Here is a 21,495-nt window from a genome sequence, read left to right on the forward strand (position 1 = left end):
TTTGTAGGATTTAACATTCAAGTTCAACCTATCCTAAGTCAGAACATTCAAGTGTGCTCCTTACCAACACTAGTAGCGTGGTACTACAAAGCTCAACATATTAATGTGGGCAGTCAGACAAAAATGAAGGTTAATAGAAAATGTGAGGTATTTTTGTTGGATATAGAATTTCAATTTTCCAATGTACCCAAATGTGGAAGTTTACTATAAGGCTAAAAAAGACAAAAATAACTGTCCACCCACATCTATTCACTCGATTTTTAACTGTGTTGTATTGTGTAACAGATGGACAATGCATGAATGCTGCTTCCAATGTCAGACAGTGCAGCAGTGTTTAACCTTTGATTGATCCAGCTGACACTGCTGAAAGGCTATGAAACACCTTCATAACCACACAACCTTTCATTCAATATGTGAATATACTGTATTTTGAATCTGAAGAAAATGTGTATGGAGTATCAGCCTGTGGCCTCAAAAAGCCATTTAGCAAGGGGATACTGCAAGTTTCTCCTGCTGGTCACTCCTCGAGTTTCTCCACAAATCCAACCCTTTGGTCTCATGAACATGACAATACTGTGGATCTGTAGTAAGGTGGCCATAGCCTGCTTGTGGAACCATAGTGTACCTCTTCCAACTTTACACAGAGATAATATTGTTGTCTTCCACACAGATTCCCCCCAAAAATTGTAGCACCCAACAACACATGCTTACTAAGTGCTTCACAGAGGCATCATACGAAGTGCCAACAGCTCCTAAGTGTATATTCTCATGCACTAGATTTACTGCAAAAAATTTTAGCAACTGAAAATCAGCTCTTTGAAAGAAATTGGACATAACTCAGAAATTTCAGAAACAAATCTGCCACACACAAATATACACTAATTTAGATTTGTAGGGACGTGAAAAGCTGCTACATAAGATCCATATGACATGAGGACGTCTTTACCCTGCAAAGGTTGGGAACATCTATACCCACCATCAGCCATTCTATACTAGACCGACTGACAGTGCTTGGTCGCCACATGTTTGTGTTCCCTTTTTATATTATACATAGATTTGAAATGCCTGTGGGAATTTAATTGATGGCTTCATGTGTTTTTTTACTCAAGTTACCCTGTAAAATAACCACATTATATTAAAAGTCCAACAAACTTTTTTTTAGTGGTAACTTGGCTTTACATTTTCAGATTTAAAATTAGTAAAATTTAAGAAAATGTAGAACCCTCATATGTGACCTTCCATCTCGCACTCTCACACCCCTCCAATCTATCCTAAACTTTGCTGCCTGACTAATCCACCTCTCACCCCATTACTCCTCTGCCTCCCCCTCTGCTAATCCATTCATTGGCCCCCCATTGCTATATAAGGCCGTCCACAACCTGTCCACTCCATACATCTTTGAGCTACTTTCCTGATACATCCCCACATGTAATCTCCGATTCTTACAAGACTTCCTTTTCTCCTCACTTCTTATAACCGCTTCCCAAAATTGTCTCCAAGATTTCTCCCATACAACCCCCATACTCTGGAATTCTCTACCACAACATATCAGACTCTCACCTACAGTAGAATCCTTCAAAAGAAACCTAAAAACCCACATGTTCAGACAAGCCTACAACCAGTGACACTGCTGCTACTGCCATGACCAGCTGTTAAAAAGTTAAATCTCTAATATGAAAGTGTGACTAGCAGAAGGCAAGGTGGATGGTGAGCTATCATGTAAAATTTATTGTGTCACTACAAAACCCTCTTCCCCTAACAGTGGCCTCTACAGCAATCTGCCCCTTAACACTGACCTCCATAGCAGACTGTCCCCTTAACTGTGTCCTCCACCGCAGCCTGCCCCTAGGGTGGCCAGAGGTCCGGTTTTAGGCCGGATAGTCCATCTTTCAGACTTCCTGTCCTCTGTCCAGCGCAGGGCCTGGACGAACACACGAACACAGGGATGTTCTTTTGAACAGCTCACTCTCAGACAGTAGCACTGTGCTGTTTGAGCGTGAGCTGCAGGGAGAAAGTTACCCTCCCTTCAACCCCTGCAGCTGACAGAAGTTGATTTTTACCTTCATTTTTTTCAATCCCTGTTGGCTGTGGAGTGGGAGGGGGCATGGCTTAGCGGATCTGGGGGCAGAGTTTTTCAGTCCATGTTTTGAGGGTGGCCTGAATGGCTGCCCTACCTGCCCCTGAACTGTGACCTCCACAGCACTCCGCTCCCTTAACAGTGTCATGCCCCTTTAAAGCTGACCTACAGCAGTGAAGAAAAATGGCTGGATCTTACAAACAGAAACCAAAACGCCAGTTTGAAAGTAGCCTTAAACTCAACAGATGTATCCCACCTCTGACAGTTTATCTCCCCCTTGAATAATTTACTTTCTGCTTTAAGGGGAATTGGAGAAGGTTTGAGGATAGAGTCTGAAGTGACTCTGCCGGGCTGCGTTGCCCATGGAAGAATGAGGATGTTGCAAAGTAGGATCCACGGTGGTCAACATTCCTGGGGAAAGTCAAAATCTGCAGGTAAAGGTGGACATTTTCATCTGTTTGATGTGTCCTTTGCAAATAAGTGTTGTTTCCTATGAGCCGAGCCTCCATAAGGAATTTATGAGTCTCTGTACCACCCCTTTAATAGGAAAGAGGGCTTGGCAATAGAAAGGAAGCGGGAAGGGCAATGTTGAGATGCAAACTGGCAGAGTTCTATTGAGGGCCTGGGTTGAGACAGTAGGTTAGATGAAGCTCCTCCTCACATGCAGCACCCCCATCATCTTTGTAGACCCAAGACCAAGTGCTAAAATTAATTTAAACCTCTGATGGCCAGCAAACGCGGTGTACCAGACACTTTGCACAAGCCGTCACACTCTGAACACCCTTGAGGGCCAGGGTACTCTTCATCCGCCTCCAGCAGGAAGTGGGACTTTCACAGAGAACTTCCCAGGTGTCAGTAGCAGGGTGGCTGGGCACACCAGTCGCAGTTGGGCAAAAACCCCAAAGTAAATATAGTGACACTATGCAATGGTTAATAGGGAAACAGGAGAATGGCCAGTAAACACAAGCCAGGGCACAAGAATCAGAAGATAACCACGACCAAAGCCAGAGTCAATAACTAGAGAAACCACTCACCAGATAGCTTTAGATCAAGAACCAGGGAAGCAACTAAATAATCAGCAGTGAGTGGGGGAAAAGACCAGGTTTCAATATCCCTCCACAGATAACCTGACACTGCTGAGGTCACACCCAATCTCTACCCTCAGACCGGGGAAGCACAGGTGAGGGCTGAGAGTGTGCAAAGGAATGAACCTCCCACCACATATCAGGAGACATGCCAACAGAAGTTCCATGGCACCAGATGACACTAGTGGTTCATGCGTCCCAGGACCCTTGATCAGCGTCAGCGCTGGGAATGACGCGTCCTGTCTCCCAGCAGTACCCAGATCCCGAGTGGATCTCACAGAGTGACAAACCTTTACTAGCTCCGCCCTCTCCGGGGCGACAACCCGCCCATTGTGGCCAGTGAGGGGTGACGGATGTCCTGCTAGAGACCACCTGGGAAAATGAGAGACACGTTTTCGCGTGGTGACATGCTTCCAGTGAGACTGCGTCTGTCTTCTTGGCTGCCTGACACTTCCCAATTCTGAAGCACATCTAGCTATGTATTTGAATTTGAAGTCCTTGTAGCTCATGCTGGAGAGGCCTCAATTATTCCTTCGTATGCTTCTACCGATCCATAGAGTGCCTACACTGTATGGATCGCCCTGATGGCAGCCCTGCTTATGAGGTGCAGTTATAATTAGTCCCAAAATGTTTGATACTATGCGATACTCTAGACCAGTGATCTCCAACTTGTGGCTATCCAACTGCATTTTACTGTAAAAGAAAGAGCAGCATGCTGTACTATTCTGTCCTGCATTTGTTACGGATTCTGATAGATTCTCCATTACAGATGTGGGCAAAACCTAACATAGACTTCTGTACATGTAAGCATTGCAATCCCTGTCAATCAGATCATAATGTACTTGCTTTCTGATTGTCACATATGTGATGTCTTTATTTTTCCAAAACGGGATTGAAAAAAGAAGTATATGCTCATCTAATCCCCTCTGCACCTGATTAGGCCAATTTATTGATGCCTTGACCCAGACTACATCAGATTAATTGCGCCAAACACACAAACATCATTAAAGTTTATATAAAGTTACATTGTTCCTCCTGTCCATACTGGATCATTACGGCATGTAACAGGTATCACTACAGAAGCAGTCCACATGTTTTACTCTAAGGGCCTGTTCACATGCTGGTTTTACAGCACAATTTTGGAGCGGACAGCCATATCGAAATTTTCACAAAAAAACATTAGCAACTGCGTCCTTTCTACCTCCCATTCATTTTAATGGGAAATTGAGGATTGCGGAGCAGCAGCTTAAAATCGTGGTCGTACTAAGAGCAGACATGCAAAAAGCTGGCGCTCTGTGATCCTCAGCGCTGCCTACCATTGAGATGCATGGGAGGCAGAAAGGATATGTCTGTGGCCAGGTTTTCTGTAGAATTTTGGTGTGCCATGTGAACAGGCCCTTAGGGTAAAACATGTGGACTGCTTCTCTAGTGATACCCGTTACATGCTGCAGTAATAGCAATGATGACTAACACTAAGGCCTCTTTCACAAGAGCGGGTTTTCCGCACAGGTGCAATGCGTGACGTGAACGCTTAGCACCCAGACTGAATCTTGACCTATTCATTTCAATGGGTCTGTGTACATGAGCGTTTTTTTCACGCATCAGTTCTGCGTTGCGTGAAATACTCAGCATGTTCTATATGCTGCATTTTTCACGCAGCCCTGGCCACAAAGAAGTAAATGGGGCTGCTTGAAAAACACATTGCATCCGGAAGCAATGTGTTGCATTTTAAATGCAAGTAACTTCGCAACAGTGAAGGGATTTTCAACAGGAAGTAGTGTTTCTCTGTATGTGGCTTCAGGTAGTGGAGTGAGAAAAGTCTGTTTGGAGAGGTTCCTGCCCTAGTAGAGTAAATTTCTGAATGCTGAAGGCCCCAAAATCCATGGATGTGGAGAAGATGATTGTCCTAGTCCAGGAGAGACACTGCATTTGGGACACAAGGTCTAGGGAATATGACGACCGTTATAAAAAATATGCTGCATGGTTGGAAATTAGCCAGGAGCTGTTTGCAAGTGTATGGGCCAAAACTAAAGACCAGAGTCGACAGAGTTTAGGTAAGTGGCCAATCTATACATGTGTGATCCCTGCTGTCCTCCCTAACATAGCACAAGTCATTTGTTGTCCTACCTGGAATAGCACATGTCAGTGGATATGTATAAAAAAAGGAGAAGAAAAAAAGAAGGATGAGGTTAACAAAAACTACCTAGGGTAGGATGTAACCCAAAGTTAGTGTTAAACCAGAGGCGCCAAAGATGAAAAGAAAGAAATGTATAAAAGCAATTAAATAAATAATTAGATAATTACACAATCATTGATATTAAATTAAAACCATGTAACACGTACTTTAAAATGATACTTAAAAACAATCCAGAGTAAAACCCTGGTTGACTCACAGGGGGGTTTGCCACCAGGATAAAGCTCAAGACACCTGGGGCAAGACCCCCCAGCCGGGATCACCTGTAGTGTATTGAAGATTGACGTCAGCGCTCCAGTCGTACCATGAAGATGATAAACGGCACGTTGGTCAGCACCTCTTCATCAATCGTTTTATTGCAATAATAAGCCGCTTACTATTGCTTACTATTGCAATAAAACGATTGATGAAGAGGTGCTGACCAACGTGCCGTTTATCATCTTCATGGTACAACTGGAGCGCTGACGTCAATCTTCAATACACTACAGGTGATCCCGGCTGGGGGGTCTTGCCCCAGGTGTCTTGAGCTTTATTCTGGTGGCAAAACCCCATGTGAGTCAACCAGGGTTTTACTCTGGATTGTTTTTAAGTATCATTTTAAAGTACGTGTTACATGGTTTTAATTTAATATCAATGATTGTGTAATTATCGAATTATTTATTTAATTACTTTTATACATTTCTTATTTATTCATTTGGTATATCTAAAGTATTTTAATTATATCACCATTACCACCATGATATTTTCTTTGTACTGTTTGGATATCTCACTTTTCCACCCGGAGGCTTGTTGTCCGGGACTCTTGGGCCACCATAATTTTTTCCACCCTGATTGCGTAAAGAGTGACGCTGGCACTTCTATGTCTGTTTTCTTTGTTTCTATTCTAAAGCTGGTTCGTCATGAGACGCCTTTTATCGACGTTTCAGCTGTGACTGCCTAATTTTGAGCTACTACCTATAGCACATGTCATACATTGTCCTCCGTAGCATAGCACGTCATACGTTGTCCTCCCTAGCATAGCACATGTCATACACTGTCCTCCCTAGCATAGCACATGTCATACGCTGTCCTCCCTAGCATAGCACACATCATACGTTGTCCTCCCTAGCATAGCACATGTCATATGTTGTCCTACCTAGCATAGCACATGTCATACGTAGCACTTTTTTGGGGTACATTTTCCTTTGTTGTATTTTTTTTTAAAGTTGATGAAGTCAAGAATCGTTGGCGGAGCTGCAGGGACCAGTTCCGCAAAGAAATGCATCACCAAGGCCTCAGTGGGTCCGGCCCACCAAAGAAAAGGCCCTACATGTTTTGGGAACATCTTATGTTCTTGTGTGATGTCATAGAACTGCGTCCGTGAGTTATTTCTAAACAATGACCACTACACTACATGTTTACCGACTATGTTGGTAATTTAACCCCTTCCCGACCTATGACGTACTACTAGGTCATGGGAACCACTGCGTTCCCATAATTTGACGTAATAGTACGACCGGACCGGTGCGCGCGCGATCATTGCAGGGGCCTGGCAGTCCATGGTAGCTGGGCCCATGCTGTATCCGCCGGCATCGCTGTAAAAGCCGATGCCGGCGGACTAACCCCTTCTATGCCGCGGTCCGCGCTGACAGCAACATAAAAGGGGTTTGTGTAGGGTGAGAGATCGCATTGAGTACCCGCGCTGCTGTGGCAGGGACCCGATGCGACACAACCTGCCTTCTACGGGTGCCGAGGAGATCCAGCCTCAGGCTGGGTCTCCTAGGCAACCTGTTAGTGTATGACTCAGATGTATTATAATGCATTGCACAGGGCATCAGACCCCCCAAAAGTGAACATCATAAATAAAGCAAAGAAAAAAAGTTAAGTAAAAAAAAAAGTGTTTTTAATAAAATTAATAGAGTAATAAAATTAATAAAGTAAAAAAGAAAAAGAAAACGCCCCTTTCCCCTTATAATAAAAAACAGAACCCCCCCCCCCCCCCACATATCAGGTATAGCCGCGTCCGTAATGACCGGCTCTATAAATATATCACATGATCCACCATGTCCAATAAACACCAAAAAATAAATAAAATAAAAATGGTGCAAAAAAAAGACATTTTTGTTAACTTACATCACAAAAAGTGCAACACCAAGCGATCATAAAGGCATCCCACAAAATGGTATCAATACAACCGTCACCTCATTCTGCAAAAAATGAGCCCCTACCTAAGACAATCGCCAAACAAATAAAAAAAAAATATAGCTCACTGAACACTAAAACCTTTTTTTTTTTGTTTCAAAACTGCTATTATTGTGCTAAAGTGAAATACATTAAAAAAATATACATATTAGGTATCGCGACGTCCCTAACAACCAGCTCTATAAAAATATCACATAACCCCTCAGGCGAACACTAAAAAAAAAAAAAAGTTACAAAAAAAGTTACAAAAAAAAAGTTACAAAAAAAGGTACAAAAAAAAGCTATTTTTGTCACATTACATCACAAAAATTGCAACAGCAAGTGATCAAAAAGGCGTATGCCCCCCCCCCCCAAAATAGTACCAATCAGACCGTCACTTCATCCCACTAAAAATTAAACCAAGAGAATTGGTCAAAAAAGCTATCACTACTTTCACACTTGCGTTAGGAGCGGATCCGTCTGGTGTCTGCACAGACGGATCCGCTCCTATAATGCAAACGCTTGCATCCGTTCAGAACGGATCCGTTTGCATAACTGTTTATTTCAGATCTGATTTTTCACTTCGGAAAACTCAGATCCGACAGTATATTCTAAACACAGAAGCGTTCCCATGGTGATGGGGACGCTTCATGTTAGAATATACTGAGAACTGTGTACACGACTGCCCCCTGCTGCCTGGCAGATGCTGCCAGGCAGCAGGGGGCAGACCCCCCCCCCCTCCTGTATTTAACTTATTGGTGGCCAGTGCGGCCCCCCCTCCCTCCCCAGTATTAAATATAACCAGTGCGGCCTCCCCCTCCCTCCCTCCCCAGTATTAAATATGACCAGTGCGGCCCCCTCCCTCTATATTTATTGGTGGCCAGTGCGGATTCCAAGTATTGTGAGCAGTGCGGCCTCCCCTCTCCCCCCCTAATTAAAATCACCCCCCCCCCCCATCATTGGTGGCAGCGGAGAGTACCGATCGGAGTCCCAGTTTAAATCGCTGGGGCTCCGATCGGTTACCATGGCAACCAAGACGCTATTGCAGTCTTGGCTGCCATGGTTACTTGGCAATAAATACAAGCATTATACTTACCTGAAGAGCTGCGATGTCTGACCGGCCGGGAGCTCCTCCTACTGGTAAGTGAAAGGTCTGTGCGGCGCATTGCCTATAGCACAGACCTGTCACTTACCAGTAGGAGGAGCGCCCGGCCGGTCAGACATCGCAGCTCTTCAGGTAAGTATAATGCTTGTATTTATTGCTAAGTAACCATGGCAGCCAAGACTGCAATAGCGTCTTGGTTGCCATGGTAACCGATCGGAGCCCCAGCGATTTAAACTGGGACTCCGATCGGTACTCTCCGCTGCCACCAATGATGGGGGGGGGGGTGATTTTAATTAGGGGGGGAGAGGGGAGGCCGCACTGCTCACAATACTTGGAATCCGCACTGGCCCGGCCACCAATAAATATAGAGGGAGGGGGCCGCACTGGTAATATTTAATACTGGGGAGGGAGGGAGGGGGAGGCCGCACTGGTCATATTTAATACTGGGGAGGGAGGGAGGGGGAGGCCGCCGCACTGGTAATATTTAATACTGGGGAGGGAGGGGGAGGCCGCACTGGTCATATTTAATACTGGGGAGGGAGGGAGGGGGAGGCCGCCGCACTGGTAATATTTAATACTGGGGAGGGAGGGGGGCCCGCACTGGCCACCAATAAGTTAATTACAGGAGGAGGGGGGGTCTGTACACAGTTCTCAGTATATTCTAACATGAAGCGTCCCCATCACCATGGGAACGCCTCTGTGTTAGAATATACTGTCGGATCTGAGGTTTACGATGTAACTCAAATCCGATGGTATATTCTAACATAGAGGCGTACCCATGGTGATGGGGACGCTTGAAGTTAAAATATACCATCGGATCGGAGAAAACTCCGATCTGATGGGGACTCCTGACTTTGCATTGAAAGTCAATGGGGGACGGATCCGTTTGAAATTGCACCATATTGTGTCAACGTCAAACGGATCCGTCCCCATTGACTTGCATTGTAAGTCTGGACGGATCCGTTTGGCTCCGCACGGCCAGGCGGACACGAAAACGCTGCAAGCTGCGTTCAGGTGTCCGCCTGCTGAGCGGAGCGGAGGCCAAACGGTGCCAAACTGATGCATTCTGAGCGGATCCGCATCCACTCAGAATGCATTGGGGCTGTACGGATCCGTTCGGGGCCGCTTGTGAGAGCCTTCAAACGGAACTCACAAGCGGAGCCCCGAACGCTAGTGTGAAAGTAGCAGACAATGGAGTCACTAAAATATAATAATTTTTTGCTTCAAAAGTACTATTATTGTGCTAAGGTGAATAAAATAAAAAAAGTATACACATCAGGTATCGCCACATCCGTAACAACCAGCTCTATAAAAATATTACATGACCTAACCACTCAGGTGAACACTGTAAAAAAAAATGTGTAAAAAAAAATACATTTTTGTCACATTATATCACAAAAATTGCAACAGCAAGTGATCAAAAAGGCGTATGCCCCCCAGAATAGTACCAATCAGACCGTCACCTCATCCCACAAAACATGAGACCCTACCTAACAGAATCGGTCAAAAAATAAAAAAAGCTATGGTTCTCAGACTATGGCGACACTAAAATATCATTATTTCGATTTCAAAAATGCTATTATTGTGTAAAACTTAAATAAGAAAAAGTAGACATATTAGCTATTGCCACGTGTGTAACGATCTGCTCTATAAAAAGTCACATAACCTAATCCCTCAGTTAAATGCTGTAAAAATAAATAAATAAAAACTGTCAAAACATAAATTTTTGGGTTACCTTGCCTCACAAAAAACTTAATATAGAGCAATTAAAAATCATATGTACCCCAAAATAATACCAATACAAATGGCACCTTATCCCGTAGTTTCCAAAATGAGGTCACTTTTTTGAGTTTCTACTGTAGGGGTGCATCAGGGGGGCTTTAAATGGGACATGGGATCTAAAAACCATATGGCGTTCCTTTCCTTCTGCGCCCTGTCGTGTGCCCGTACAGTAGTTTACGGTCACATGTGGGGTGTTTCTGAAAACTGCAGAATCAGGGTAATAAATATTGATTTTTTTTTGGCTGTTAACCCTTGCTTTGCTACTGGAAAAAATTGATTAAAATATAAAATCTGCAAAAAAAGTGAAATTTCATCTCCATTTTCCATTAATTCTTGTAGAACACCTAAAGGGTTAAGAAAGTTTGTAAAATCTGTTTTGTATACCTTGAGGGGTGTAGTTTATAAAATGGGGTCATTTTTGGGTGGTTTCTATTATGTAAGTCTCACAAAGTGACTTCAAACCTGAACTGGTCCTTAAAAAGTGGGTTTTGGAAATTTTCCGAAAATTTATAGATTTGCTTCCAAACTTCTAAGCCTTCTAACGTCCCCCCCCCCCCCCCCCCCCCGCCCCCCCAAAAAAAATGTCATTTTCAAAATGATCCAAACATGAAGTAGACATTTGGGGAATGTAAAGTAATTACTATTTTTGGAGATATTACTATCTATTATAAAAGTTGAGAAATAGAAATGTTGAAATTTGCACATTTTTCCCAATTTTTTGTAAATTTGGTATTTTCTTATAAATAAAAAAAGATATTTTTTTTACTCATTTTTACCACTGTCATGAAGTACGATATGTGACAAGAAAACAATCTCAGAATGGCCTGTATATGTAAAAGCGTTTTATAGTTAACACCACATAAAGTGACACATGTCAGATTTGTAAAAAATGCCCCTGGTTGAAGGGGTTAATAAACAATGGTTTGTAAATTATACATGTCATAGTTGCCAATAGCAACCAAGCAGATTCCTCCTTTCATTTGCAAAAGTAGGCGACCAACATTACAAGTGGAATTTGATTATTTGCTATGGCCAGCTAAGACACTTCTAATTTCCCCAATGTTGCTACAGGACCACATATGTAATATGTTGGTTAGTGAATGTGCTAATGTTGTTTGTTGATGATAGTAATATACAGGGAGTGCAGAATTATTAGGCAAATGAGTATTTTGACCACATCATCCTCTTTATGCATGTTGTCTTACTCCAAGCTGTATAGGCTCGAAAGCCTACTACCAATTAAGCATATTAGGTGATGTGCATCTCTGTAATGAGAAGGGGTGTGGTCTAATGACATCAACACCCTATATCAGGTGTGCATAATTATTAGGCAACTTCCTTTCCTTTGGCAAAATGGGTCAAAAGAAGGACTTGACAGGCTCAGAAAAGTCAAAAATAGTGAGATATCTTGCAGAGGGATGCAGTACTCTTAAAATTGCAAAGCTTCTGAAGCGTGATCATCGAACAATCAAGCGTATCATTCAAAATAGTCAACAGGGTCGCAAGAAGCGTGTGGAAAAACCAAGGTGCAAAATAACTGCCCATGAACTGAGAAAAGTCAAGCGTGCAGCTGCCAAGATGCCACTTGCCACCACTATTTCAGAGCTGCAACATCACTGGAGTGCCCAAAAGCACAAGGTGTGCAATACTCAGAGACATGGCCAAGGTAAGAAAGGCTGAAAGACGACCACCACTGAACAAGACACACAAGCTGAAACGTCAAGACTGGGCCAAGAAATATCTCAAGACTGATTTTTCTAAGGTTTTATGGACTGATAAAATGAGAGTGAGTCTTGATTGGCCAGATGGATGGGCCCGTGGCTGGATTGGTAAAGGGCAGAGAGCTCCAGTCCGACTCAGATGCCAGCAAGGTGGAGATGGAGTACTGGTTTGGGCTGGTATCATCAAAGATGAGCTTGTGGGGCCTTTTCGGGTTGAGGATGGAGTCAAGCTGAACTCCCAGTCCTACTGCCAGTTTCTGGAAGACACCTTCTTCAAGCAGTGGTACAGGAAGAAGTCTGCATCCTTCAAGAAAAACATGATTTTCATGCAGGACAATGCTCCATCACACGTGTCTAAGTACTCCACAGCGTGGCTGGCAAGAAAGGGTATAAAAGAAGAAAATCTAATGACATGGCCTCCTTGTTCACCTGATCTAAACCCCATAGAGAACCTGTGGTCCATCATCAAATGTGAGATTTACAAGGAGGGAAAACAGTACACCTCTCTGAACAGTGTCTGGGAGGCTGTGGTTGCTGCTGCACGCAATGTTGATGGTGAACAAAACACTGCCTAATAATTATGCACAGTAATAGTCACCTGCACACACAGATATCCTAGGATAAAGATATATAGTGTTATTTGGTATGGAAATACTGGACAACAGCAGCAGCGCGCTTAAGGGAGTAGGTTCAGCCTCCTAAGTTTATAAGATTAAAAGGTGCGGGAGCCGCGCTCTAGATAAAAATAACAATAAATGTCAGTGACTGACTCCTGCAAATACGAAAAAGTTGGGAAACTCGTCCAGTTATCAAAGATGGAAATCACTGAACCAGGATGTCCTATGTAGATGACAAAGTTTCTCCTGCTACTGATCCATAAGTAGCATACTAAATCTCACACAACTATGACCAGGTCCGGACCCAAATGAAAGAACCAAATGCTGCTGGAACGTGTTGGTTATACGAAGGACCGATCACAGGCACCTCCTGCTGGTCCACAGATCTTGTGCTGAGTATCCGACCTCTCGATCCAAACACCGGACCTTCAAAAGGAATGAGACAAATAGTGCAATACCCTCGGTATTTTCAAAGGTAGGAAATTTATTGTACTTACAATCAGTAAGTTACAAACTTGCGCATAAAAAAGCCCGACCCGGGTTTCGCTGTTCGCTTCTTCAGGGGCTGCGGTATATACGCCGCTGCAAACCGCGAGTAGAAGTACCCTTCCACCCCGGAACTAGAACGGACTTCCGTAATCAATTACATGTCAATCACAATATCAAATGTCCAAAATATAAAATATGCATTCAAAATCACATAACACAATCACATATAAATATAAATACACATGTATAAAATGTTTAAGAACATATATGTATATAAAAAATATATATAAAATTCCCATTAAAACAAATATATATAAAAACGGAGAACAGGTATCATGCGGATCAAGCCATACAGACTGCTTTAATATCCCACTCAATGTTCAATCCTTGTGGCTGTAAGGTGCCCATCTCGAAAATCCATTTAACTTCTATCTTATTAATTTGTGTTACAGGATTGCCTCCTCGCCAATATTGTTTAACCAATTATATACCGCAAAATTTCAAACCACTAGGGTCTTTCTGATGCACTTTCTTAAAATGGGCAGATACACTATGCGTCTCCAAACCCTTTTTAATATTTCTAATGTGCTCTGCCACCCTAACTTTGAGCTTCCTTAGAGTCCTACCTATATATTGGAGCCCACAAGGGCACTCCAACATATAGATGACTCCCTTAGTTTCACAAGAAATATTTCCCTTAATCTTTAAAACAGTTGCTTTGGAGGTAGACACAATCTCTTTTATTTTTGATTTTTTCTTCTCATCCCTGGAGCGATTTCTGCAACAAGGGCAAAAGTCGCACCATGTGAACACACTGCAAGATTTAATTGTACTAGGGACATCCTTCACAAAGCTATGTACAATGCGATTCCTAATAGTGGGGGCTCTTTTAAAAATGAATGGGTTTTTTTTGGGAATGAGATCTCCAATAATGCGGTCATTCTTCAGGACATTCCAATTCTGGTATACGATCTTTCTAATCTGGGGACAAATGACAGAATAAGAAGTGGAAAAAGCAAATTGATATTTATCCCTCATATTTTCTTCCTTCGTATCATTCTTTTTCTTTTTATTTATTAGTTCATCATTATCTAATTTTATTTCTTCCCTTTCCTCATATAATGTTTCTTTTTCATATCCCTTTTCAATAAACCGATCTACGATAATACTACTTTGATTCTCATAGTCTTTAATATTGGTACAGTTTCTTCTAATACGTACATTACATAACCAAGGCTTGTAATGGCAGCTGCTACTTTCTATGTACCCATTGCGGTCAGTTGGTTTAAAATATGTTTTGGTTACAATTTTATTTTGCTCCAGTCTAATTTCAAGATCAAGAAAATGGATAACAGTTTTACTAATATCTTCCGTGAATTTTATATTCTATTCATTAGAGTTTAAACATGAAATAAAATTCAATAATCCTTCTTCAGTACCGTACCAAATGCCAATGCAGTCATCGATATATCTCTTCCAGAACCGAAGACTGCCACCCTCAGTGTCCCTTCTAAGGGCAGGGGAGATGGTGAAATGCTCCCAATATGACATAAAGAGGTTGGCGAAACTGGTTGCGAATTTCGCACCCATCGCCACACCAGAGACTTGTAAGAAATAATGATCGTCATACCAAAAGTAATTGTGTCCTAAGCAAAACCGTATACAATCCAAAATAAATAATTTATGATCCTCACTCATTCGTTCATCGCTATCCAAATAAAACCTAACCGCATCTATACCAATATTATTAGGTATTATAGTGTATAATGATGTGACATCAAGTGTCATTAGATGGATATTTTCTGGGACATTATCAAATGCCTTCAACAATTCCAATATATGCCCTGTATCTCTCAAATAATAGGGAGTGGTGGTAACATATCGCTGCAAAAAAATATCTATATATTCAGATACACGGCTGGTGATTGAATCAATGCCAGAGACTATCGGTCTACCTGGGGGGCGCTCCGCATCCTTGTGCACCTTTGGTAGGTAGTAAATAGTTGGAGTTTTAGGATATAGGTTGTTCAAATATTGATATTCTTTTTATTAAGGACACCTTGAGCTAACCCTCTATCAAGAAGTGTTTTTAATTCCTTCTTGTAATCACTGACCGGGTCATTTTTTAATCTCTTATATGTGTTTGCATCACCCAAGATTCTTTGCATTTCAGCATTGTAATCTACTATATTTAGTACCACTATCCCTCCCGCTTTGTCAGCCGGCTTAATTATTATTTGGTCATTTTGTTCTAAATTTTTTAAAGATTGTTTTTCTTTTTTACTCAAATTATTATGTTTCATGCCCCTTGTATCTATTTGGTCAAGTCCCTTCAAAACACCTCGTTTAAAAGCCTCAATGCATTCATTTTCTTTGTTATCTGGGTAAAATGTAGATTTATTCCTTAGGTCTGTATATATCCCTGTTCCATCTGTTTGAGGGTTCTGGATGGGATTATTTATGAGATATTTTTGGATGTTCAATTTTCTGATGAATCGATGTAGATCCAAATAGGTCTCAAACTTGTTACCCCAATAAGTGGGGGCAAACTTGAGACCCTTATTAAGGACCGACAGCTCATCAGACGATAGAACATAGGAACTTAAATTATAAATACCTATGGATTCCCTCTGCCCTTCTTTGCATCGGGGCTTATTGTGTCTCTTTCCTCCCCTATTAACTCTACCTCCCTTTTTTTCTTTCTGGGTGTTTCTTCCTTCTTTTGTGGTGTTTGCGGTGTTTTTCCCTTTATTGACTTGTGTGGAAAATTTTCTTCCTGAACGCTATTATCAGTTCTCTCATTGGGATAAGATCGTACATCTTTTATATTATTCTTATCAATTTGGTTTTCATGTTGATTATTGACCTTAGGAGAATCATTCCCCCTTGGTCCATATGCTGTTTTTTTCCCATAATTTGTCTCATTAGGATATTTTTCATTCTGATACCTATAATTTGTCTCAGTCTGTTACCTTCCGTTATATTCAGGTGCATAACTTTCCATACCTCTATTGTCAAAATACGGGCGGTATTGTTGTCTAGAATTCCCTGAATTCTGATATTCTCGGGGGCCATGGTGGTATCGATTATTATTACCTCGATATTGGTAGCTGTTATACTGGGACTGATTATTCCCTCCATGGTTATAATGGCCGTAATTCCTACGGTAACCATTCCACCTTGGTCTGTAACCACAGAAATTTGATTGACCCCACCCGGTGTTGGATTGCACATGGTGATCATGTGTGGTGTTTCTCTCATAATTAGGTGCGGAGTAGCCATTGTTCACAGGTTCACTGACAACCACTGCTTTTTCATCCTTTTTTTGTTTCCATTTGTACACTGTGTTGTTCTTATAATCATCAACTACCTTTAAATACTTCTTCTGTTTTTTCTTTTTTACTTCCTGCTCAGCTTTTACTACCTCCTTCTGGCATTTTAATGATAATTCGTGGTATTCAGGTAGTTCTTGAATGGAGCTAATTTTGTTTTTATCTCATCAATCTTATTACATAGCGAGGTAAGTTTCCTTTTCCTCCTATCGATAATGATAATATGATAATATTATATGAGCAAAGGGAAGAAATAAAATTAGATAATGATGAACTAATAAATAAAAAGAAAAAGAATGATACGAAGGAAGAAAATATGAGGGATAAATATCAATTTGCTTTTTCCACTTCTTATTCTGTCATTTGTCCCCAGATTAGAAAGATCATATACCAGAATTGGAATGTCCTGAAGAATGACCGCATTATTGGAGATCTCATTCCCATAAAAACCCCATTCATTTTTAAAAGAATGGATTTTCGAGATGGGCACCTTACAGCCACAAGGATTGAACATTGAGTGGGATATTAAAGCAGTCTGTATGGCTTGATCCGCATGATACCTGTTCTCCGTTTTTATATATATTTGTTTTAATGGGAATTTTATATATTTTTTTATATACATATATGTTCTTAAACATTTTATACATGTGTATTTATATTTATATGTGATTGTGTTATGTGATTTTGAATGCATATTTTATATTTTGGACATTTGATATTGTGATTGACATGTAATTGATTACGGAAGTCCGTTCTAGTTCCGGGGTGGAAGGGTACTTCTACTCGCGGTTTGCAGCGGCGTATATACCGCAGCCCCTGAAGAAGCGAACAGCGAAACCCGGGTCGGGCTTTTTTATGCGCAAGTTTGTAACTTACTGATTGTAAGTACAATAAATTTCCTACCTTTGAAAATACAGAGGGTATTGCACCATTTGTCTCATTCCTTTTGAAGGTCCGGTGTTTGGATCGAGAGGTCGGATACTCAGCACAAGATCTGTGGACCAGCAGGAGGTGCCTGTGATCGGTCCTTCGTATAACCAACACGTTCCAGCAGCATTTGGTTCTTTCATTTGGGTCCGGACCTGGTCATAGTTGTGTGAGATTTAGTATGCTACTTATGGATCAGTAGCAGGAGAAACTTTGTCATCTACATAGGACATCCTGGTTCAGTGATTTCCATCTTTGATAACTGGACGAGTTTCCCAATTTTTTCGTATTTGCAGGAGTTAGTCACTGACATTTATTGTTATTTTTTATCTAGAGCGCGGCTCCCGCACCTTTTGATCTTACACACAGATATCCCCCTAAAATAGCTAAAACTAAAAACAAACTAAAAACTACTTCCAAAAATATTCAGCTTTGATATTAATAAGTTTTTTGGGTTCATTGAGAACATGGTTGTTGTTCAATAATAAAATTAATCCTCAAAAATACAACTTGCCTAATAATTCTGCACTCCCTGTATGACTTAACTATTTTTGTAAAAAAAAGTTTTTAATCTTTTAATTTCCATGTTCTGTTTTTTTTTTTTTAGTGAAGAACGGAGGACAACCTTGAGGAGAAGAGAAACAGAAGAGAGCACTTTGCACCACTCAAGTACGTGCGAGGAGTAGATTCCATCTTTCCAACCTCCATCAGAGTGGTGAAGGACCTCGCACCACAGTGGCCTCTCATCCCACAGCCTCGGGAGTGGATTACCCCCCCCCACACACACACACACACACACACACACACACACACACACACTTTTACCTTACAATGTGGCAGAAAACGCCATATACCTACAGTTGTGTTCAAAATTATTCAACCCCCACTGAAATTGAGTGTTTTGGCCAGTTTGACATTGATTTTTGATAATTTCAGTCATCTTGTTTACAATTAGTCAGACAAATATAACATAACATTTATAATGAAATAACCACAAATGTCTTTTCTGTGCTCACATCATTATCAGTTTTATTCAACCCCCAAGTGACATTCAATCTTAGTACTTAGTACAACATCCTTTTCTAGTTATAACAGCTTTAAAACGTGAAGCATAGCTTTACACAAGTGTCTTGCAGCGATCTACGGGTATCTTCGCCCATTCTTCATGGGCAAAAGGCTCCAGTTCAGTCACATTCTTAGGCTTGCGCGCTGCAACTGCTTTCTTTAAGTCCCACCAGAGGTTCTCAATCGGATTTAAGTCTGGTGACTGCGATGGCCACTTCAAAATGTTCCAGCCTTTAATCTGCAACCATGCTCTAGTGGACTTGGAGGTATGCTTGAGATCATTGTGCTGTTGAAAGGTCCAACGTCTCCCATGCCTCAGGTTTGTGATGGACTGCATCACATTTTCATCCAATATCTCCTGGTACTGAAGATAATTCATGGTACCTTGCACACGCTGAAGCTTCCCTGTACCTGTAGAAGCAAAACAGCCCCAAAGCATGATTGACCCCCCGCCATGCTTCACAGTAGGCAAGGTGTTCTTTTCTTCATAGGCCTTGTTCTTCCTCCTGCAAACATAGCGTTGATCCATGGGCCCAAACAGTTCTAATTTTGTTTCATCAGTCCACAGAACACTATCCCAAAACTTTTGTGGTTTATCCCCATGACTTTTGGCATACTGCAGTCGACTCTTCTTATTCTTTGGAGACAGCAACGGGGTGCGCCTGGGAGTTCTGGCATGGAGGCCTTCATTACACAGTGTGCGCCTTATTGTCTGAGCTGAAACTTCAGTACCCACATCTGACAAATCTTTTTTCAGTTCCTCAGCAGTCACACGGGGACTTTTCTCCACTTTGCGCTTCAGGTAGCGCACAGCAGTCGAAGTCAGCATCTTCTTTCTGCCACGACCAGGTAGCGTTTCAACAGTGCCCTTTGCCTTGAATTTGTGAATGATGCTTCCTATGGTGTCTCTTGGTATGTTTAACATCTTTGCAATCTTCTTATAGCCATTGCCCTTCCTGTTATGAGAAATCACCTCTTCTCTTGTCTTCCTGGACCACTCTCTTGACTTCACCATGTTTGTAAACACACCAGTAAATGTCTAGGAGCTCAGTAACACACTCCTTTTAAATCTGCCTAATTGGTGCTTATTAACCACTTCAACCCCGCTAGCTGAAACCCCCTTAATGACCAGGCCACTTTTTACACTTCTGCACTACAATATTTTCACCGCTTATTGCTCGGTCATGCAACTTACCACCCAAATTAATTTTACCTCCTTTTCTTCTCACTAATAGAGCTTTCATTTGGTGGTATATCATTGCTGCTGACATTTTTACTTTTTTTGTTATTAATCAAAATTTAACGATTTTTTTGCAAAAAAATTACATTTTTCACTTTCAGCTGTAAAATTTTGCCAAAAAAACTACATCCATATATAAACTTTTCGCTAAATTTATTGTTCTACATGTCTTTGATAAAAAAAAATGTTTGGGCAAAAAAAATGGTTTGGGTAAAAGTTATAGCATTTACAAACTATGGTACAAAAATGTGAATTTCCGCTTTTTGAAGCAGCTCTGACTTTCTGAGCACCTGTCATGTTTCCTGAGGTTCTACAATGCCCAGACAGTAGAAACCCCCCACAAATGACCCCATTTCGGAAAGTAGACACCCTAAGGTATTCGCTGATGGGCATAGTGAGTTCATAGAACTTTTTTATTTTTTGTCACAAGTTAGCGGAAAATGACGATTTTTTTTCTTACAAAGTCTCATATTCCACTAACTTGCGACAAAAAATAAAAAATTCTAGGAACTCGCCATGACCCTCACGGAATACCTTGGGGTGTTTTCTTTCCAAAATGGGGTCACTTGTGGCGTAGTTATACTGCCCTGGCAATTTAGGGGCCCATATGTGTGAGAAGTAGTTTGCAATCAAAATCTGTAAAAAATGACCGGTGAAATCCGAAAGGTGCACTTTGGAATGTGGGTCCCTTTGCCCACCTAGACTGCAAAAAAGTGTCACACATCTGGTATCCCCGTACTCAGGAGAAGTTGGGGAATGTGTTTTGCGGTGTCATTTTACATATACCCATGCTGGTTGAGAGAAATTTCTTGGCAAAAGACAACTTTTCCAATTTTTTTATACAAAGTTGGCATTTGACCAAGATATTTATCTCACCCAGCATGGGTATATGTAAAATGACACCCCAAAACACATTCCCCAACTTCTCCTGAGTACGGTGATACCAGATGTGTGACACTTTTTTGCAGCCAAGGTGGGCAAAGGGGCACATATTCCAAAGTGCACCTTTCGGATTTCGCAGGCCATTTTTTACACATTTTGATTGCAAAGTACTTCTCACACATTTGGGCCCCTAAATTGCCAGGGCAGTATAACTACGCCACAAGTGACCCCATTTTGGAAAGAAGACACCCCAAGGTATTCCGTGAGGGGCATGGCGAGTTCCTAGAGTTTTTTTATTTTTTGTCACAAGTTAGCGGAAAATGATGATATTTTTTTTTATTTTATTTTTTCCTTACAAAGTCTCATATTCCACTAACTTGCGAAAAAAAATAAAAATTCTAGGAAATCGCCACGCACCTCACGGAATACCTTGGGGTGTCTTCTTTCCAAGATGGGGAAGATATTTTTTTTTTTTTTTTTTAGGACGTTAGAAGGCTTAGAATTTAAGAAGCAATTTTCACATTTTCTAGACAATTTTCAAAACCGACTTTTTCAAGGACTAATTCAGTTCTGAAGTCACTTTGAGGTCCTTATATAATAGAAACCACTCAAAAGTGACCCAATTTTAGAAACTACACCCCTGAAATTTTTCAAAACTGGTTTTACAAACTATGTTAACCCTTTATTAGATGATCAACAAAAATTAAAGGAAAATTTTGGTGAAAATTTCAATTTTCAGTTTTTGTGCAGATTTTACATTTTAATCCAATTTTTCCTATAACACAGCAAGGGTTAACAGCAAAATGAACCTCAATATTT

Source organism: Bufo gargarizans, chromosome 2 (assembly GCF_014858855.1).
Source record: "Bufo gargarizans isolate SCDJY-AF-19 chromosome 2, ASM1485885v1, whole genome shotgun sequence".
In the NCBI taxonomy this organism is placed as follows: domain Eukaryota; kingdom Metazoa; phylum Chordata; class Amphibia; order Anura; family Bufonidae; genus Bufo; species Bufo gargarizans.